The 20,483-nt window shown below is 34.6% G+C and overlaps 1 long non-coding RNA gene across 2 annotated transcripts in view; it reads left to right on the top strand.

Moving 5' to 3' along the window:
- LOC145680471 (uncharacterized) overlaps nt 1-20,483 on the top strand; it is a 172,541-nt gene extending 152,058 nt beyond the window's left edge. For both annotated transcript variants that reach the window (XR_014130650.1, XR_014130649.1), the window contains exons 2-4: nt 3,375-3,462; nt 17,739-17,849; nt 20,236-20,483. This is a non-coding gene — a long non-coding RNA (uncharacterized LOC145680471). The remainder of the gene's footprint in view (nt 1-3,374; nt 3,463-17,738; nt 17,850-20,235) is intronic.

Raw genomic sequence — 20,483 nt, 5'->3', positions numbered from 1 at the left:
GGTGATGATGAGAGATGAGTGAAATGGTGGAATGAAGAAAGTGGGAGGAAACGGGAGAACCCCGAGAAAACCCACGAGCACGGTGTTTATCCACCACAAAGTCCACACGGCGCGAGCTAGGATCGAACCAGGGACCCCAAGCAGCGGAGGTGAACGCTCTACCACTGAGCCACCGCACCCCCAGTTTGAATAAAGGGTTACAAAGAATATGGAGCATATTTTGGGGACATTAAGTCCACGTTATTTTTTTTAAATCACACTTTCTCTTACTATTTTATCTCTGCTATATGTGTGCAAATGTCTGGCGAGTGTACACCTTTATGCTACAATACTTCTCATATTTATGCATAATATAGTTTAGAAATACAGTAATAAATAACATAAAAGAATTCTTGGTCACTCATGATTTCCTGTGAACTACACCAGACATATCCACTGCATGGAAAATTAGACTTATAATTTATCTTTGTATCTATTATACAGGATCTGTCAAAAAAATCCTTTTTACCATTATGCACTGTTAAAAATAGTTTCTTAAATCTGAGAAACCGTGTCTTACCTGTGCACCGAGAATATCTTTTCTTAGAAACAAGAGTTGGAAACTCTCATTAATGAGAAATGAAGAAAAGTAGATGATGTTGTATAAAACGGAAAGAGAAAATATACTGTTACTTTCCTTATGAATGAGAATTGCCGAATCTCATTTCTAAGAAAATGTTGTCAAGGTGAACAGATAAGAAACGGTTTCTCAAATTTAAGAAATCATTTTTAACAGTGTGAGTAAAGCAGTGGCGGATCTAGGTCGGGACCAAGGGTGTCTAGGCTCTCCCAGTTTTTTGAATGACTAAAATAATTTAAACTATTATTCATATATATTTTTTATAAGTTTATATTAAACTCATGATATACGCTACCTATCGTAGTTTGGGTTTTGGCTGGCAACCTAGTTTTTACCTTCTAGAACCGCCACTGGAGTAAATATTTAAAAAAAATAGTATGGAAAGAGAGAAAACTTGTCGGAAACAGTTGGCTTTCAATCAAAAATGGCGGATTCTTTTTTTGTTTTTTCGAGTTGGAGCTGGTGCCGTTTGGACTCCACACTGGTTAAGGCGCGCTCTATGTCAAATGAAAAACTTGTTTTAAGTTCAGCAGGCTCTTCGAACGGAACGCAAGGGCAGGCGCGGACTCAGAAATTCTTGTTAGAAGGGGTTTAATTCCACAAGACACTATGTCCATGTAGGATTGAATCGGTGTTATTCTATAAGCTAATACTAACTAACTAACTCTATGGCCTATGGAACCCGGAGCTTCAGTGCCGCGTTCACAAAAGCTCTCCACTGACTTCTATCCTTAGCTAATTGGATCCAGTTTCTACTTTGTATTCCTATCTCTGCGAGATCCATCTTAATATTATCCTCCCATCTGCGCCTAGGTCTTCCTAATGGTCGTTTTCCTATGGGTCTACCAGTCAAGACTTTGAAAGCGTTTCTACTTTCTTCCATTCTAGCTACATGACCTGCCCACCTAAGCCTCCTAGACTTGACGACCCTAACAATGTTGGGTAAACCGTATAAAGTATGTAGTTCCTCGTTATGAAGCTTTCGCCATTCCCCATTCTCGTTCCTCTTGGGTCCGAATATTCTTCTCAGGATCCTGTTCTCAAATACTTTCAGTCTATGTTCTTCCCTCAGAGTAAGCGACCATGTTTCGCAACCATACAGAACAACAGGCATGATTATCGTTTTATATATTTTAAGCTTCAAATTCCTCGACAGAATTCGCGACGACAAGAGATTTTGAACCGAATAGTAACACGAATTCCCTGCTTTTAGTCGACATTTAATTTCTTCGTGAATATGATTTTCGTCTGTTAATATTGATCCTAAATATTTGAAAGTATCCACTTTATCTATAAGCTAATACATGATAATTAATTGTTAAGTAACGCCATTTATATTCTCAACAGAGAAAATTATAGAACTAGATTTTTTTTTGTAGGAAAAGAGGGTTGTGTAAGATCACATTTTCAATACATCGATCATTTCTGTACTAGTGAGTTCTAGGAAGTGAATTTCAAATGTATGTAGAATTTTAAAATTTTAGGGGCGGATCCGGACCCGTTGGACATCCTGCGTGCGGCCCTGTGTAAGGGCATATAAAAAAAATGACATGGAGAACTGACATATTATTATGTGAAGGAACTTAGAACACCTGGAATCCGTTTCCTAGTAATACTTTGTTGTTAGTATGATGATGGCCCAACGGAACAATCTGCTGAACTTGGTAACGCTGATTTTTCATTTAGTGGAAATAAATTTTCTCTAGTTTATGTGATAGAATATGAACTTACTATGACTATGCAGGGTGTTTCAAAACAACACCGACAACGTTTGGGAGGTGATTCATGACACCAAGATAAGACAAAAAGTATAGACTAACCTGGGTGCACAAATGCTTCCTTTCGGAGTTTTAGGCTGCCGAAATCATGAAAAAATGAACTTTGAAAGTCCATAGCTCCAAAACTATGGGACCTACCGTAGTCAGGCGAAGACTTCACTTAGGAACTACTATGTACCCTATCCAAAAATCAATATTTCAAAATCCTGCGGTACTTTCACAACAGTTTTTATAGAGAGAGTTTGGCTACTGCCATATAATTTGAAGTACTCACCAACTACCTCTATAAAAATTGTTGGGTAAGTACCACAGGATTCTGAAACATGGATATTTGGATAGGGCAGAAAGTATTTTCCTAAGTGAAGTCTTGACCCGACTGCGGTAGCTTCCATAGCTTTAGAGCTATCGATATTTAAAGTTCAATTTTTCATGATTTCGGCAGCCTATAACTCCGAAAGGAAGCATTTGTGCACCCAAAATGATCGATACTTTTTGTCTTATCTTGCTGTCAGGAATCACATCCCAAACGTTGTCGGTGATGTTTTGAAACGCCCTGTATAACGACAAGGTCTGTCCGGAAAGTAATGTCACCAAGTCTATAAACATGAAGAAAAAACATTTATTTACATAATAATAAGAATAATGATACCTGTACATTAAAATTCTTCGAAATATTGCCCTCCTATTTCGATGCATCTTTTCCAGTGGGATTTCCAATCTGCGAAGGTATCATGGAAGACTGGCTGCTTTCACGTTAACAGCTGTTCTGTAATCTCGTCCTTTCCCTCCGAGAGCACGGAGAGAACTGAACATACACTCATTCATGGCAGTTGACTTACACCATTATCGATTCCGGCGGATAGAGCATGCTTCAACGTACAGTCGCTTCACAATAAAATGTATGACATTATTTTCCGGACAGATCCCGTATAGTTATATAATTCTCTAATTAAATTTACTTGAATATTTATTTTCAGGCAAAGCATCATGAGGAAGTTATCTGTTGTGATATTTTTGGTGATTCTGAGTTTGGTTCTTGGATATCCTACACCAGATGGTGATAGTGTAAGTATTAAAACACCACAACAATATCAAGTAAATGTCTAACAATACATTTGATATTTTTCAATCGAGCTAAAATTTTATTATTATAATGATAACGGAGAAAAACGAACATTTTGCTTTCGTAATTAAGAAACGGTTGATTGTAACTTAGTAGATCTACTTGGTCTAAATAGGGTTAGGATTTTTAGGTTCACACATTTTTCTATTAGAGACGAGAAAAAGAAGCTCTCAGAAAATTCTCAATGTGTGAAATATCTCCAGATGGGATGAAAGGTAATTTTCCAGCACCTACTTCCCATTTTTTTAAAACCTTTATTCCTTTATCCCCTTAAGATGCCCCTAATCCTCTTCCCCGCGGTGACTCAATGGTAGAACGTTCACCTCTGATTCGTGTGATCCCTAGTTAGAGCTCAGCTCGTGCCAAGTGAAATTTGTGGTGGATAAACACCGTGTGCGTGAGTTTTCTTGGGATTCTCCTGTTTGTCCTCCCACTTTATTTATTCCACCATTGCATTCATTTTTCATCAATACTGTCTACTTTAGCCTAGATGGCATAATCGTGGGACGTAAAACTGAAAGATTTAATTTCATTTTCTCTGCTATTTTCTAAAAAAAATATGATTTTAATCAAAAATATTTTTCATTTTAATTAATTTATTATCTACCTAGGTATTAACCCTACTCTAGCTGTACAAATAATAATAGAAACTGCAACTCTTATATAGGGGCATTGCTATTGTTACTGTCAATTTATGTAATATTACGTATAATTATTCTTAGTTCAAAGTTGGTTTCTTTCTTTTATTGTAATGTAGTCTTTTACTGTTAGTGTTGCAAATTTTCAGCTTCGCAATTTAGAGAAGTATAAGCAATGCCAAAAGGAATAAACCGAGGTATTTCGCCCTTGAGCAGCAATTGGATTAGGGAATCATTGAAACTATTAAACCAGGATACACTGTCTGGTATTCAGGGACACTGTGGACAAAATACACATCAACAAGACTCATACAATAACACACTTGCAACTCGAAATATCAAAAGAGCTTATCTCTTGTATAGTAAACTATATTGAGATATAAGTAGTTTCTAACATTATTTTCAATAAGAGTGAAGTTGAACTGTCTCTTGGCCTCTTTTTCCCCTTACCTTTTTAAAGCATTTTTTCTCTTCCGCTTCTTAACTTGAAAACTCCCATAAAAATGAAATGAAATGAAATATTTCAGTTTAACGTCCCACGTTAATCCTTTTTAAGCTAAGGGAGACGATGATTAAGGCAAGAGAATGATGATGGAAGAGTTACTGTAATGAGAAAGGGGAAGGAAACGAGGGTACCCGAGAAAACCCACAGACACACCACAAACTTACTTGGCCGGGGGTCAAACCACAGACCCCTCGCTCCAGAGGTAAGCGCTCTACCACTGAGCCACCATATCCGCCATAACTGGCCCTAAAAGTCCAAACTCTGGTCATAAGCAATGTTGTAGACAGATAGTAATCCACTTCAACTGGACTTTTTCAATACTCCTAGCATTTTTTTAAATGTAGATGAATAGTAGCTACCATTGGACTAGGTATCTCGTAACGTCATTTTTCTCGTTGTTGTTGATGTTATATAAACTTTACTGATGCGATTTACTTGTGCTAAGGGATAGAATTTATGGCGGTGCTCTGAGTTCCCTTTATACGCTATAGTAAATGGGAGGTTTGTGATGTTGCCACACGCTGTCTACCTTGTTGAAGCATAGAACAAGATGCATCTGCCATCTGCTCATGCTATAGTGCTTCTGAGAATGGGAGCTGCAAATTATGACGTCACAGGTTATCTAGTTGAAAATAATTGATCTAAAAGATGACATCGTAGTTAGATTGAACCTACGATTTTTCGTACCAGAGATAAGTACTCTACTATCCACTCTGTCTACCATGAGTTACCGGATTATGGAGAAAATACTATATTCAATGAATCCCTGGGTTACAAGCAGGGGTAAAAGTGAATCTGAAAAGGTGGGGGAACGGTAGGTAGCAGCATGACGCCACACCGTTCTCCCTGCCTATCTTTGCCTATTGTAATTTTTTTAGGAACTGGGGGGACACAGTACATAATTTTTCGAGATGGGGGACGGCGTCCCCCCGCGTTCCCCGCACTTTTACTCCTGGTTTCAAGTACATATTTCATTTGAGTTTTATAGGTTCCGATTTCGGTTATGACTAGTGTTGTCCACAAGAGAAAATTTTCGAGACAAGAAAAAACCTTTTTAATAGAAACATATATTTTTGAGACGAGCTAGTATTGCCCACTAGAGAAGAAATAATTTGTCTCGAAAACGAGACGAGACGAGTCATATGTCTCTAATAGTGTTCTGATATTAAATGATTCATAATATTTTAAAAAAAAAACTATAAATTGATAAATTCATTGTACGAACATAATGAAGAACACTTCCAACGTTTAAAGATACACAAGTCATTACACAATATACTACAATAATATATAACGTTTACATATGGTTATATCACACATTTCGTAACCTCTCGTGACACACTGTTAAAAATACTTTCTTCAATCTGAGAAACCGTTTCTTATCTGTGCACCGAGAATATCTTTTCTTAGAAACAAGAGTTTGAAACTCTCATTAATGAGAAGTGATCTAAGATTGTACAAAGCGAAATGAAAAATATACTGTTACTTTCCTTTGAATGAGAATTGCCAAATCTCATTTCTAAGAAAATATTGTCTCGGTGCACAGATAAGAAGCGGTTTCTCAAATTTAAGAAATCATTTTTAACAGTGCACGAAATGATTCTGATAACTTCTGAGTGAAAGCCGAACATCAGATCATAAATTGTGTACATGAATTTACAAAATGAGGCAAGACGAGGAAAGCTTTCCTGGATTCGAGACGAGGTGTGAAAAAAATATTCGAAAATCGAGACGAAACGAAAAGCAAAACATGTTTTTCGAGACGAGACAACCCTTAAGGGTCTTCACTACAGCGAAATTAAACTACTGCTAATTTTAGAATTTTTCTGTAAAATCTTCAAAACAAATAAAAATATTCGAAAAGTAGAAACGTAGTGAACCAGACAATACAATTTTACATGTGATACCTTTACCACAATTCACCTATCTGCTTTTCGTATGCCGCTATTTACAGAATCCGCAAAAAATGCTAAATCTATCTCCAGTTGCAAATCGAAAGCAGATAGATGAGTTGTGATAACGGTATCACATGCAAAATCGTGTTGTCTAGTTCACTACGTTTCCACTTTTCGAATATTTTTTATTTGTTTTGAAGATATTACAGAAAAACTCTAAAATTAGCGGTAGTTTAATTTCGCTGTAGTGAAGACTCTTAATATTCGTGGGCAACTTTACTTGTTAGATGCTCAGCGAACAATGTTTGACATTGCAGTTTTAACAGGTAGCATTGGTTAGAAATTGTCACGGGCACTATTTCATTTGTAAGAGATTTAAAGGAAAAAATGTTTCTTGGAAGCTTACCTTTCTTAAATACGGGGGGCACGGTGGCTCTGCTTATCTCTGGTTCGTGGTGTCCCTGGTTCGAACCCCGGTCAAATAAGTTTGTGGTGGACAACATCGTGTTCGTGGGTTTTCTCTGGGTTACTCCTGTTTCCTTCCACTTTCTCATTCCACCAATTCTTCCATCATCATTCATTTGTCTTAATCATCGTCTCTCTTAGTTTAAAGGGCATAATCGTGGGACGCTAAACTAAAAAGAAATCATTTCATTTTTGAACTCATTGTGTTCGGCTAAGCCAAATATTTCATGGCCAACTTATTTACTGAAACGGATTTTCTTTTCACTTTCTGTCCTTTGGGAAAGAATCAGCCTCCATAAACTTCTTCCGCATTTTTGTAAAAACCCTGTACATTTCCTGTAACCCTGTTGCCTTCCTCTCCATACCTTCTAATTTTTTATTTATTTATTTACTCGTTACGCAATGTGCGATGCAAAATGGTCAAATTAATCTTGTGCAATATTAAGTGGGAGAAGAGAAAACAGTAAGTATAATACTGTATCCTTCAATTCTGACATTTTTTTTTCTCATAGCCATGAGAGGGACAAATGGATTGTTAAGGTCCCTATTAGAGACAAAGGTTATTTTAAATTAGCAAAAAACGTCCCTGTTCTTGAGATTTCATTCGTCTTGTCAAATGTCAATTGATTTAACTTTGAATATCACTCAGTACATTTCAGTAAATGGCATGGTCGCGTTTTTGGGGTCGGTTTCTGCACAAAGTATGGTACCTCAAAGTCACTATGGTGCTTGGCAACGGGAACAATAACATTGTCTTGTCTTTCACCAAAGGACTGCTAAATCTTTATACCAATTTATGTAGGATATTCGTAAATTAAATGTTCACTATTTTCAATATATCACTATCAAGGCACGAAATTTTAGGACTGAATTCAGCAGAAAGATCAGAAAGTCTGGTGGCCATTTTTCTTTTCAGTTGCATGGTAAATAAAGTCAAGGTCAAATATCTATCACCAAAACTAAAATATTTGTTCGCTAATGATGACTAGGCAATCGGAAATATCATGCCTTGTCGCAGTGGTGAATCTAGAAGGTAAAAACCAGGAGGAGGGCAGCCAGAACCAAGACTATAATAGGTATATCATGAGTTTACTATCATCTTTCAAAAATACATAAATAATAGCTTAAATTATTTTTGTCACTCAAAAAACTGGGGGGACTAGGCGCCCCGGGCCCAGACTAGATCCGACAATGCCTTGCCGTTATTCTATTTTATATTTTTATCTGATTTCTTATCTACTTCTGTTTAATTCTATTGATATTGTAATGTTTGGTAGAGTCAAATGATAGACCGGATGTCTTTTCTCCTTCACCAAGTTTTATTACAAAATATAATATAATAAATACAAGTGTCTCTAATTCAATGTCCCTTCCTCCTTTTATTTGTCTCCTCCTTCAGTGGTCCTCCTTTTATTTGTCCTCCTCGAGTCCTTCCGTGAAGTCCGTCTGTTTTCGATATTCCTCGGTGTCTTCCGTGTTGGCCTGTTGTCTGCTAGGTTGTTTGTAATCATTAGCACGTGTTGAGCTGACACGTGCGTCTGTTGTGATGTGGGGATCCTTGCAATATTTTATGATGTTATATAATTTATCTTTCTATATCATTTCTCATTATTAGGCCTTCACTTGTTTTTCCTTTAAAAAAAGAAAAAAAATAAAAATAAAAAAGTATTTGTGTTTAAAAAAAATGTTTGTGTTAAAGAAAAACGTTTAAGGAGACTTTGCTGCGGGAGTCTTACGGCAAGAAAGTGATGTCCCGCATCAAAGTTTACACTTGCTACACGGCGTTCAAAGAAGAAGGGAGGTGGTCGAGGACGAACAATGCTAAGGCCGTCCGCATCACAAACAGAGGAAAATGTGGCTCGCTTGAAAGTTCTTTTAGACAAAAAACAGGCGTTTAAGTTTCCAGGTGATTGCAGAGGAGGTGGGACTGGCGAAAATGCAAGCAAGTATTTGAAATTGTTACCGAAAACTTGAACAAAAAATCTATACAAAAAATGGTTCCAAAGATTCTTTCCGGAAAAATTGGAAAAATTGGGAAATAACAAAAATCTTTGTATTGTATTATGTTAGTTTTGCTAGTAATGGAACCGTTTCTTTTTCGAAAGCGTGAAAAATGAAAGGTGGGAAATTTCAATATTGTGAATTAAAAAAAAAAAAAAACATTCGAAAATAAAATTGTTGTAATTATTCTTGATTTATGAAAATTAATAGTCTGCAATCATTTTCTTTATGTGCCTTTTAGTCGTTTACTTCTGAATGTGCATTAATTACAGAACTTTTACAGTTGCATGCACACAACAAATAGGGCTCTTGAATGAAACTGATTTCTTAATATACTCTTTAATCTAGTGAAATTTTGTTAGTTTTAACCAAATTACTTCTTAAAAGAAAGAGCAGTAGGTAAATTTCACAAATAGACCCTACTCGTGCACTTAGACATATAATTACTATCATTAATATTCAAATACATTCTTTAATATAAACTTTATGTACAAAAACTTGTATGTAAACAAATACCTGTTTTCCAGTGTGACAAATTATCTATATATATAAAAATGAAAGTGACTATGTTTGTAACTTAACAACTTTTGAACCACCAGACTGATCTCGATAAAAATTTTCAACATAGATGAGGTTGGAGCCTAGGATGGATTTTACCATTTGACTTTGAAGGTGCAACTTGGAGGAAATGTGGATATATGTTGAGAATTACCGATCTTAGTGTCGAACCCATTGTTTTCAGGGTTGCTGAGATGAACAGTGATATATACCGATGAAGCTCAAATTCAAATTCAGCACTACAACTTGGGGGATGGGGAGAGGAGACATATATATATATATATATATATATATATATATATATATATATATATATATATATATATATATATATATATATATATATGATCGAAAATGACCGATATTAGTGTCAAATCCATAGTTTTCGGGATTGTTGAATGAACAGTAACACTTCCGATGCTGTTTAAATAAAAATTCAAGTCCGCAACTTAGGGGAGGGGCAAGAGGAGATATATATAAAACGATTGAAAAAGGCTGATACTAGTGTCGAATCCATAGTTTTTGGGGTCGCTGAAATGAACAGTAACACTTCCGATGCCGTTTAAATCCAATTTCAGCCCTTATTAGTACTCCTAAAGGTGGTAGAGTGACATGTAAAAGTAATTGAAAATGACTGATACTAGTGTCCAGTTCATACTTTTTGGGCTCCCTAAGTTCATTGGTGACGGTTTTTATGATGCCCTTTATAACCAAAATGAAACGGATTCTCCCCGTGCAAAGAACGGGTATTCTGCTAGTCTTTAATAATAACGAACGGAAATTTCACATGTTAAATTCTTTAATATATTTGTCGCTGCTCAAATTTACGCACTTGTGCGGTGTATTTATGTATGTGTAAATATGATCATCTCTCTTTTTGAGTTGTTCGAAAAATATACAAATAATAGTTTTTTTTTTTTTTTTTTTTTTTTTGTAAATCAGAAAACTAAAAGCTAAAATTAAAAGCTGTTGCTTTAAGTATTTTTCCTGCTAGCGAAATACGTTGTATATATGCTTCAGAGACGTTACAGCAAATGAGATTAGCATCAGGCGAATAAATAGTTTCTAAATTATATTTTCCGGGTTTTGCCAATATTTCCGAATAAAAGATTTTTTTTTCTAATGGCTTCAAAATTCCCGGAAATTTTACATAGCAAAAGGAAGATTCGTATCTCCATAAAATATATATTTCATTTTAACATACTGGTATTAAATTAAAATGATTCTGTCCCTTTTATTTTAACACTTTCATGCTATAAAACGGTAACTTTATAACATTACTTAAGATAATTTAAATGCGTCTATATTAATTAATCTAACTAAGATTATACTTTAGTATCTTTTGTAGAGATAACTCCATTCTATCACGCTGCTAACTTTAAAGGAGAGGTACAAATATATTTGTTGCCACAAAATTTCCCTATTCTAATACAAGAAATATAAATAATCAATGATCTTAAGTGTAAACTACTAAATATAAAATAGTTTTCTTTTTAAAAACATAATATTTAAAAATTTCAATTTTCCCAATTTTTCTGTTTCTTCCAAGTTGGAGAAAAAAACGGTAGAAAACTGGATTTTTACCCAAATTTCCAGTTTTTTCCAGGCCTTTACATCACTAGTTGGGACTACATAGGTGTTGAGTGGTGTAACAATTTACAATAAGTAAAGCTTTATCAAAATGTACTTGATTTTGGATTTGTTATAATCCTTAGAGATGGAATATTTTTTGGTCCTTTTTGAGAGTCACTAAAAGGATGTGATAAAGTTCGATTATGTATTTTGTTATACAGGGATTGCATGACAGTGCCTGATTATTACGAATCATTTTGCACTTATAGAAGGTCGAATAACTAATAAAGTTTTTGAGGCTTTTGTATTATTTTGTGGAACAGCTCGTACAGGTAAAGATAAGAATAGCATATTCTTATAGCTCATTAATGCTATTATCCGATATCAATGATGAGTCATCAGCATTGAATTCATCCAAAATCCGTTAGATATAATCCAGGGCGCCCATGTTGTGGTTTCCTAGGGGGGGCAAATATAAGCGAGGTTTCAAATATAGTTTCAAATTTTGCTATAACTAATGTAAAAATTCTATTGGGCTTTCGATATTCCCAAGTACGATTTCCTCTTAGGGAAGGCAAGCGCCTCACCTTGCCCCCCTGATGGGCGCCCTTGGATATAATGGTTCTCCTATGTTTAACAACAGAGTATGATCACACCATATAAAAGGATCTCTTCAGGTGACCCTGTAATGAAGAATTGGTGCACGTCAAACAAGCTATGAAGACTGCTTTGATTCTTAATTTCAAATCGAAATGTATCTAATGCCTTAGGCCATGAGTTTGGTTTTACATCCATCACAATATATTCTTCAGTAAGTTTCAAGGATTCAGCACTTGGAGGAAGACGCCCTCCAAATTTGAACACATACTTCTTCGGTTCCGCCTTAAGAGCCAACATTGTTGCCTATCTTGTGTGCGAATTGCTATATTATCTGATCCCGATCTTCACATCCATAATTGTGACAGTTTATTTTCATGTAGGATCTTGTACAAATGAATAAAACAGAAACACTTTATTTTTACGTAAAAATGAATAAAAACAGAAACACTTAATTTACGTAAAAATGAATAAAAACAAAAACGCTTTATTTTTACGTAAAAATGAACAAAACAGAAACCCCTCTTTATTTTTACGTAAAAGTGAATGAAATAGAAACTCCTCTTTATTTTTACGTGAAAATGAATAAAACAGAAACTCCTCTTTATTTTTGCGTAAAAGTGAATGAAATAGAAACTCCTCTTTATTTTTACGTGAAAATGAATAAAACAGAAACTCCTCTTTATTTTTACGTAAAAGTGAATGAAATAGAAACTCCTCCTTATTTTTACGTAAAAATGAATAAAACAAAAACCCTTTATTTTTACGTAAAAATGAACAAAAAAGAAACCCCTCTTTATTTTTATGTAAAAATGAATAAAACAGAAACACTTTGTTGTTACGTAAAAATGAATAAAACAGAAACACTACCTTTTATGTGAAAATGAATAAAACAGAAACACTTTATTTTTATGATAAAATGAATAAAATAAACGATTTATTTTTACTTTGATGGCTACGTCTGTGAAGTTGTCCCGCCCACCTAACGAATTTTTCATTTTTTTTATCTACATCGTTAGTTTATCGTTAGTTTACGTTAGTTTTGCTAAAATTATCGTTAGTTTTGCAAAAATAACGATTTTATTCGAGAAATAAATGGGCAGGCCAACTTCACGGTTCCCCGCCCACAAACGAATTTCAAAAGTTTTTCATATCACATCGTTAGTTTATCGTTAGTTTACGTTAGTTTTGCTAAAACTATCGTTAGTTTCGCAAAAATAACGATTTTATTCGAGAAATAAAGTTTCCCGCCAACTGTGAATTAGCCCGCCCATATTGAATTCTCATAAAATTCCAACTCATATCGTTAGTTTATCGTTAGTTTACGTTAGTTTTGCTAAAACTATCGTTAGTTTCGCAAAAATAACGATTTTATTCAAGAAATAAAGTTTCCCGCCAAATGTGAATTAGCCCGCTCATATTGAATTCTCATAAAATTCCAAGTCACATCGTTAGTTTATCGTTAGTTTACGTTAGTTTTACTAAAACTATCGTTAGTTTCGCAAAAATAACGATTTTATTCGAGAAATAAATGGGCAGGCCAACTTCACGGTTCCCCGCCCACAAACGAATTTCAAAAGTTTTTCATATCACATCGTTAGCTTATCGTTAGTTTACGTTAGTTTTGCTAAAACTATCGTTAGTTTCGCAAAAATAACGATTTTATTCGAGAAATAAAGTTTCCCGCCAACTGTGAATTAGCCCGCCCATATTGAATTCTCATAAAATTCCAAGTCACATCGTTAGTTTATCGTTAGTTTACGTTAGTTTACTAAAACTATCGTTAGTTTCGCAAAAATAACGATTTTATTCGAGAAATAAATGGGCAGGCCAACTTCACGGTTTCCCGTCCACAAACGAATTTCAAAAGTTTTTCATATCACATCGTTAGTTTATCGTTAGTTTACGTTAGTTTTACTAAAACTATCGTTAGTTTTGCAAAAATAACGATTTTATTTTAGAAATAAATGGGCAGGCCAACTTCACGGTTCCCTACCCGCAAATGAATTTCAAAACTTTTTTCTATCACATCGTTAGTTTATCGTTAGTTTACGTTAGTTTTACTAGAACTATCGTTAGTTTCGCAAAAATAATGATTTTATTCGAGAAATAAATTTTCCCTCCAACTGTGAATTAGCCAATCCATATTGAATTCCCTTAAACTTCCTACTCATATCGTTAGTTTAACGTTAGTTTACATTAGTTTTGCTAAAATTAACGTTTGCTTTCGAAAAATAACGATTTTATTCGACAAATAAAAGTTCCCGCCAAATGTAAACCCTAACAGCACATTTGCATAACAGGCATACGTAAGAAGTATATAAGGCATATACTGGACACATTCTCATGTACTGTATCTGAGGGAACATGATAGGCGTATGCCTGCTATGTAATTGTTTACATTTGGCGGGACCTTTTATTTCTCGATTAAATCGTTATTTTTGCGAAACTAACGATAGTTTTAGCAAAACTAACGTAAACTAACGATAAACTAACGATGTGATTTGAAAAACTTTTGAATTTCGTTTGTGGGCGGGGAACCGTGAAGTTGGCCTGCCCATTTATTTCTCGAATAAAATCGTTATTTTTGCAAAAGTAACGATAGTTTTAGTAAAACTTACTTAAACTAACGATAAAATAACGATGTGAGTTGGAATTTTATGAGAATTCAATATGGGCGGGCTAATTCACAGTTGGCGGGAAACTTTATTTCTCGAATAAAATCGTTATTTTTGCGAAACTAACGATAGTTTTAGCAAAACTAACGTAAACTAAAGATTAACTAACGATGTGACTTGGAATTTTATGAGAATTCAATATGGGCGGGCTAATTCACAGTTATCGGGAAACTTTATTTCTCGAATAAAATCGTTATTTTTGCGAAACTAACGATAGTTTTAGCAAAACTAACGTAAACTAACGATAAACTAACGATGTGATATGAAAAACTTTTGAAATTCGTTTGTGGGCGGGGAACCGTGAAGTTGGCCTGCCCATTTATTTCTCGAATAAAATCGTTATTTTTGCGAAACTAACGATAGTTTTAGCAAAACTAACGTAAACTAACGATAAACTAACGATATGAGTTGGAATTTTATGAGAATTCAATATGGGCGGGCTAATTCACAGTTGGCGGGAAACTTTATTTTTCGAATAAAATCGTCATTTTTGCGAAACTAACGATAGTTTTAGCAAAACTAACGTAAACTAACGATAAACTAACGATGTGATATGAAAAACTTTTGAAATTCGTTTGTGGGCGGGGAACCGTGAAGTTGGCCTGCCCATTTATTTCTCGAATAAAATCGTTATTTTTGCGAAACTAACGATAGTTTTAGTAAAACTAACGTAAACTAACGATAAACTAACGATGTGACTTGAAATTTTATGAGAATTCAATATGGGCGGGCTAATTCACATTTGGCGGGAAACTTTATTTCTTGAATAAAATCGTTATTTTTGCGAAACTAACGATAGTTTTAGCAAAACTAACGTAAACTAACGATAAACTAACGATATGAGTTGGAATTTTATGAGAATTCAATATGGGCGGGCTAATTCACAGTTGGCGGGAAACTTTATTTCTCGAATAAAATCGTCATTTTTGCGAAACTAACGATAGTTTTAGCAAAACTAACGTAAACTAACGATAAACTAACGATGTGATATGAAAAACTTTTGAAATTCGTTTGTGGGCGGGGAACCGTGAAGTTGGCCTGCCCATTTATTTCTCGAATAAAATCGTCATTTTTGCAAAACTAACGATAATTTTAGCAAAACTAACGTAAACTAACGATAAACTAACGATGTAGATAAGAAAAAGAAAAATTCATTAGGTGGGCGGGACAACTTCACAGACGTTTGATGGCTTTAACGATAAGTTAAAATCAGTTTTGAAACAGATTGTATCAACTAACCCCTACGATAACATCAACAATACTAACTTCTAACCTAAGCTAAATGTGTCACGATGTTGAGGAAATTCAATAAAGTATATTATCAGACAAGAAAAGTTTAAGAAACACTGTTTTAAACCATATTTAGTACAAGGATGTCATAAATTTTGCAAGATTTCCAGAACCCAAACAACAGGAGCGTGTTTATGCCTTAGTTGATCGTAAGTACAAGATCAAACTGGTCCAAGAGGAGTGTGGCAAGTGGACTCTTCAACACCGAAGCCACACTCCGTCAGAATCTTCACTCAGAGCTTAGCTGCATTGATGATAAATGCTTATTAATGTCTGATACGTAAACTGTTACCATACAAGCTCGAACTTGGTCATAATGAGACTACAGCAATCCAAAACATTTGTCATGCGAAAGGGGAAAGTGCAGTGAACCATAGCGCTGCAACTTGTTGTTTCCAGAAATGTTATGTAGACTATAAAGATGTTGCAGATCAGTCAAAGTCCGGCCGTCCCACGGTAACAGATTCTGAAGCCATACGACACACCACTGAGCAAAATCCATCCACCAGCAGTGCAACACACGATGATTGTCAAACAAACCTGGCATGTCTCAGTCCACTGTAGTGCGTAACATCCACGAATTTGAGGAAACCATCAGAAGCTGCTGTTGTATCACATGAGCTCAGGTCTAGAGGAAAGTGACAACTGCTGCAATATCCACGTGATTTGCGTTGCCTGAAACGGATTGTTACATGTGACGAAAAGTGAATATTTTTCCAAAATCGGAATATGAGAGAACAGTGGTTGAACAAGGATCAACTTGTAGAACCTGTCATCAAACAGGATCGTTTCGAGCACAAATACGTACTCTGTGTTTGATGGAACTATGAGGAATAATTCACTTTGAGTTCGATAATAACGGTCGTAACATCAATACCGATCTTTATTACGAACAGTTGGGAGGATGAGTGCTGCACCATGCCATAATATCCCGCACATTGGTGAACCGAAAGCACGTTCTGTTGGAACAGGATAACTCTAGACCAGAATCGGCTTGAGAAACGCAACAAAATGGTATTGAACTGATGCCACACTCAGCATATATTTCTACCCCTGGTGCTTCGTATTACTGCCTGTTTCAGTGTATGACGCACTTCCTGAAATCATAATGCCTCACCAACTACCAGAAGATGGAAACAGCAGTAACTGGCTTCTTTGCCTCTAAGGACAATATGTGGTATCGTGAGTAATCGAGGAACTGAGGAAGATGATTGCAGACTATCCAACACAAGAAGCTATACTTCGAATACTAACCTACTTTCAATGTACTATAGCTCAGAAACGTTTCCTCACGTCAATCTGTATTCCTAGCTGAATCCAAGAGAATAAGTCAAAACTAACTCCTAACAAATTTGACAGTTGACCTTTCCTCTTTAACTCTTTTAGTTTATTGTCCTACGGATATACTCCAAAACTAAGAGAGAAAGTAATAATTGAATTAGTTATAACTCATGTTTATACAGTCAGCGACAAAAGTTATTTCCGTTTGATGGAATTAGTTTCATAAATAACTTCAGAATGGAAGGAGAAATTGAGGACAGTTTTCAGTAAATTAAAAAGAATGCAATTTTCTATATGTTCCAGCCATATCACCGTTGTACGTTCCAGCTATACCACCGTTATTTCCAAAATAAATTTTACCAAATCGAAAGACCTTTTGTCGCTGACTGTACATACCATGTATTGCGGGATGATATATATATATATATATCATGATTAATATAAATTATTCAATATATATATATATATATATATATATATATATATATATATATATATATATATATATATATATATTGAATAATTTATATTAATATTTCAAAGTATCTCTTTGAAGGTTATTCGAAAACACATATTATTATTATTATTATTATTATTATTATTATTATTATTATTATTATTATTATTATTATTATCTCTTTAAACTTCAGTTATAAAATTATTTTTATGTGAAAACAAGGTGTATTTTCATTTACTTATTTATTTTTGTCAACTATCGTTACTTTTACTTTCTTTCAGTCTTCCGATTCAGGATTACTCAGTTCTGTTTCTAAGACATTCCAAGACGCTGCATCAAAAACATCGGACACATTTCAAAACTTTGGACAAGACGCTCAAAGTGCTTTTAAGGCAAGTAATATAGTGCAGTGCGGGAAGTAACGGGATAATTAACGTCCCATTATAATCTAGATCTCGGGTGCAGAAGGTGATAACCCACATTTCAGAAAAATTTTAGTTCTGTGGATGAACTACAAGTTGTCACCTTATAAGTGTGTAAAATTCGCTAGATTTGCCTGCCAGCGTGCCCTTCCATGCCATCTATATATGTTTCACCTTAAACAGACGGCTTGTCGCCTTGTTCATTCACAGAGCTGAAATTTTTGTGATATGTGGGTTATCACCTTCTACACCCAAGGTCTAGATCGCACACCTTGTGGAAGACTGTTACAAGTCAAAAATACACATTTCTGGGAACATGACTTTTAAAGTTTGTTATTCTATCAAACTCGCTCCCTGGAAGACTGGTATTTCTGCCATCTAGGGGTTAATACGTTTAGTTTCATTTATGCAAAAATACCACCAGATAGAGCTCGCTTCTCTTTCTCTATTCTCTTTTGAGCGATGATAACTCAAAATTCCCATCTTTTTGAATTCTAAAGCTCTTTCACCGGGTATGCGATATATATATTATTCAAATGCGTATCACAATCATATATATACAGAAATGTGATTGTGATAGGCAATTAGCATCAACGTTCTAATTTCCAATAATGTTGGTCAATGGAATGAGTAGATTATTAATTCAAATATTTATTTATTACTAGCTATATATCATAATATAAAGCTGTTAAATGAAGTCATAGCTGCATTGGCTATCTATTTATAATATCATTACAGTTTATTTAGTCTTTACAGCGTCAGCTACTTAGTAGGATAATAATATGTTTAATAACATTAATTATTCTTCAGCTAAAGACTGAAGTAAAATAACCCCACACGATCTTCAAACTCGCTCCATTCTCATCATTGCATAGCAAGTTAATTAGATGTTATGTTTGTTACCGTATTAACTTAATATTATTACCTTCAAATTATACTAGTGCGTATGGATACTTAAATATATAACACTTCATACATAGGCCTACAATTTCGTTTCCTAGAAACATTGTAACCAATTTTTCAGGGATAGAATTTCATTATTTAATTCAGCACGTTTATTATTGCAGATAAAAATTTAACTAAGGCTTGGAAAAGGTAATTAACGTTGAGCTTTAATGCTAATTAATAAGCAATTGCAGTCAAAGTTCATTTTCATGGACTTTAAGATTTTTATTTCTGGAAACGTTTTATAACACAAACTTTTAAGATATAACAGAGAAAGAAAAATGACACAGCTCTCTGCGTCTTGCGTGCCAAAATCATACGCGTACTGTTAGCATTTTCAAATGAATACATTTGGATACAAAATAACACTGCAAGATTAAATCGTAATCGAGAATATTGACATTAATCGTAATCAAGAATATTGACATTGTAAACAAAAAATAAATGCTAGTCATATAAAATATATAAAATATGTAAGATACAAAATAATAGAAAAGCTATAGTCTATACCCATTACATATGACCATTTTTTTAAATATTACAATTTATACACATAACAAAGCAAAACGAATTAGGGAATTATAAAAGAAAGCTAATCAAAACTGAAAGCTGTACGGATCATTAGTAGTCTATTACAAAATCAAGGGGCTTGGGAAAGAACTTCAAGTGACGGGAAAAAGGAATGACTAATAAAATTCCCTCATATCTAAATATCTTTATTTGCGAAGATTAGGCAGAACAGAAATTTTCATTCTGCGTAAATATTAGATTAGATTGTCAAAAAATGTTACAAGGTGCTGGAAGGCCATTAGGCAGACGGGGAGACATCCTTCAGTCATTGAAATCTCTCTCTCTTTTAAGTTTTACGTCTCACATTTATGCCAGCTAGGCTAAAGGAGACGGTGATGATGAGAAATGAATGAAATGGGGGAATGAAGAACATAGGAGGAAACGAGACAACCCTGAGAAAACCCACACACACGGTGTTTGTCCACCACAAAGCTTACTTTGCGAGAGCTGGGATCGAACCAAGGACCACATGCACCACAGGTGAACGCTCTACCACTGAGCCACCGCGGACTTGCAATCATTGAATTTAGTTTAGTACTCTTAGCGGCTTAATAGTTAACACATGTACTTCCTATCTTCATGGCCCCGGGTTCATCTCAGGTAGTCGTTCAAATGCCATTCTAAATGATAGATTCTGTCTCATACTGAAAATGGGGGCTAAACACCAATAAACCATTCATTACTCATTCCATACATTGGCACCACATTTCATGGAGCTTTATACATAATAATAAAATACAATAATAATAATAATAATAATAATAATAATAATAATAATAATAATAATAATAATAATAATATAATGTTCTTATTACCTCATTCTTTACTTGTTCTGTTTCAGTCTGCCATGGAAGGTTTTGAAAAACAAGTGAATGGCGCGAGAGACCAATTGAAAGATTTCTTCAATAAGTTCTCATCGTAGATGGATTTCATTATTATTTTATTCAACGTGTCCAATCAACAATTGGTATTGCAACAATAAGCTCTCATGACTCATTCTCATTATTATATATTTAATTAATGCCATTTTTGTCGTCAAAAACAGTGAAATTAAAAATGTATTTTATTTTATGACTAATAAAGTAAAAA

The sequence above is a fragment of the Thermobia domestica genome, chromosome 3 (genome assembly GCF_964235325.1).
Source record: "Thermobia domestica chromosome 3, izTheDome1.hap1.1, whole genome shotgun sequence".
In the NCBI taxonomy this organism is placed as follows: domain Eukaryota; kingdom Metazoa; phylum Arthropoda; class Insecta; order Zygentoma; family Lepismatidae; genus Thermobia; species Thermobia domestica.
This window is presented reverse-complemented; position numbering and strand designations above follow the sequence as displayed.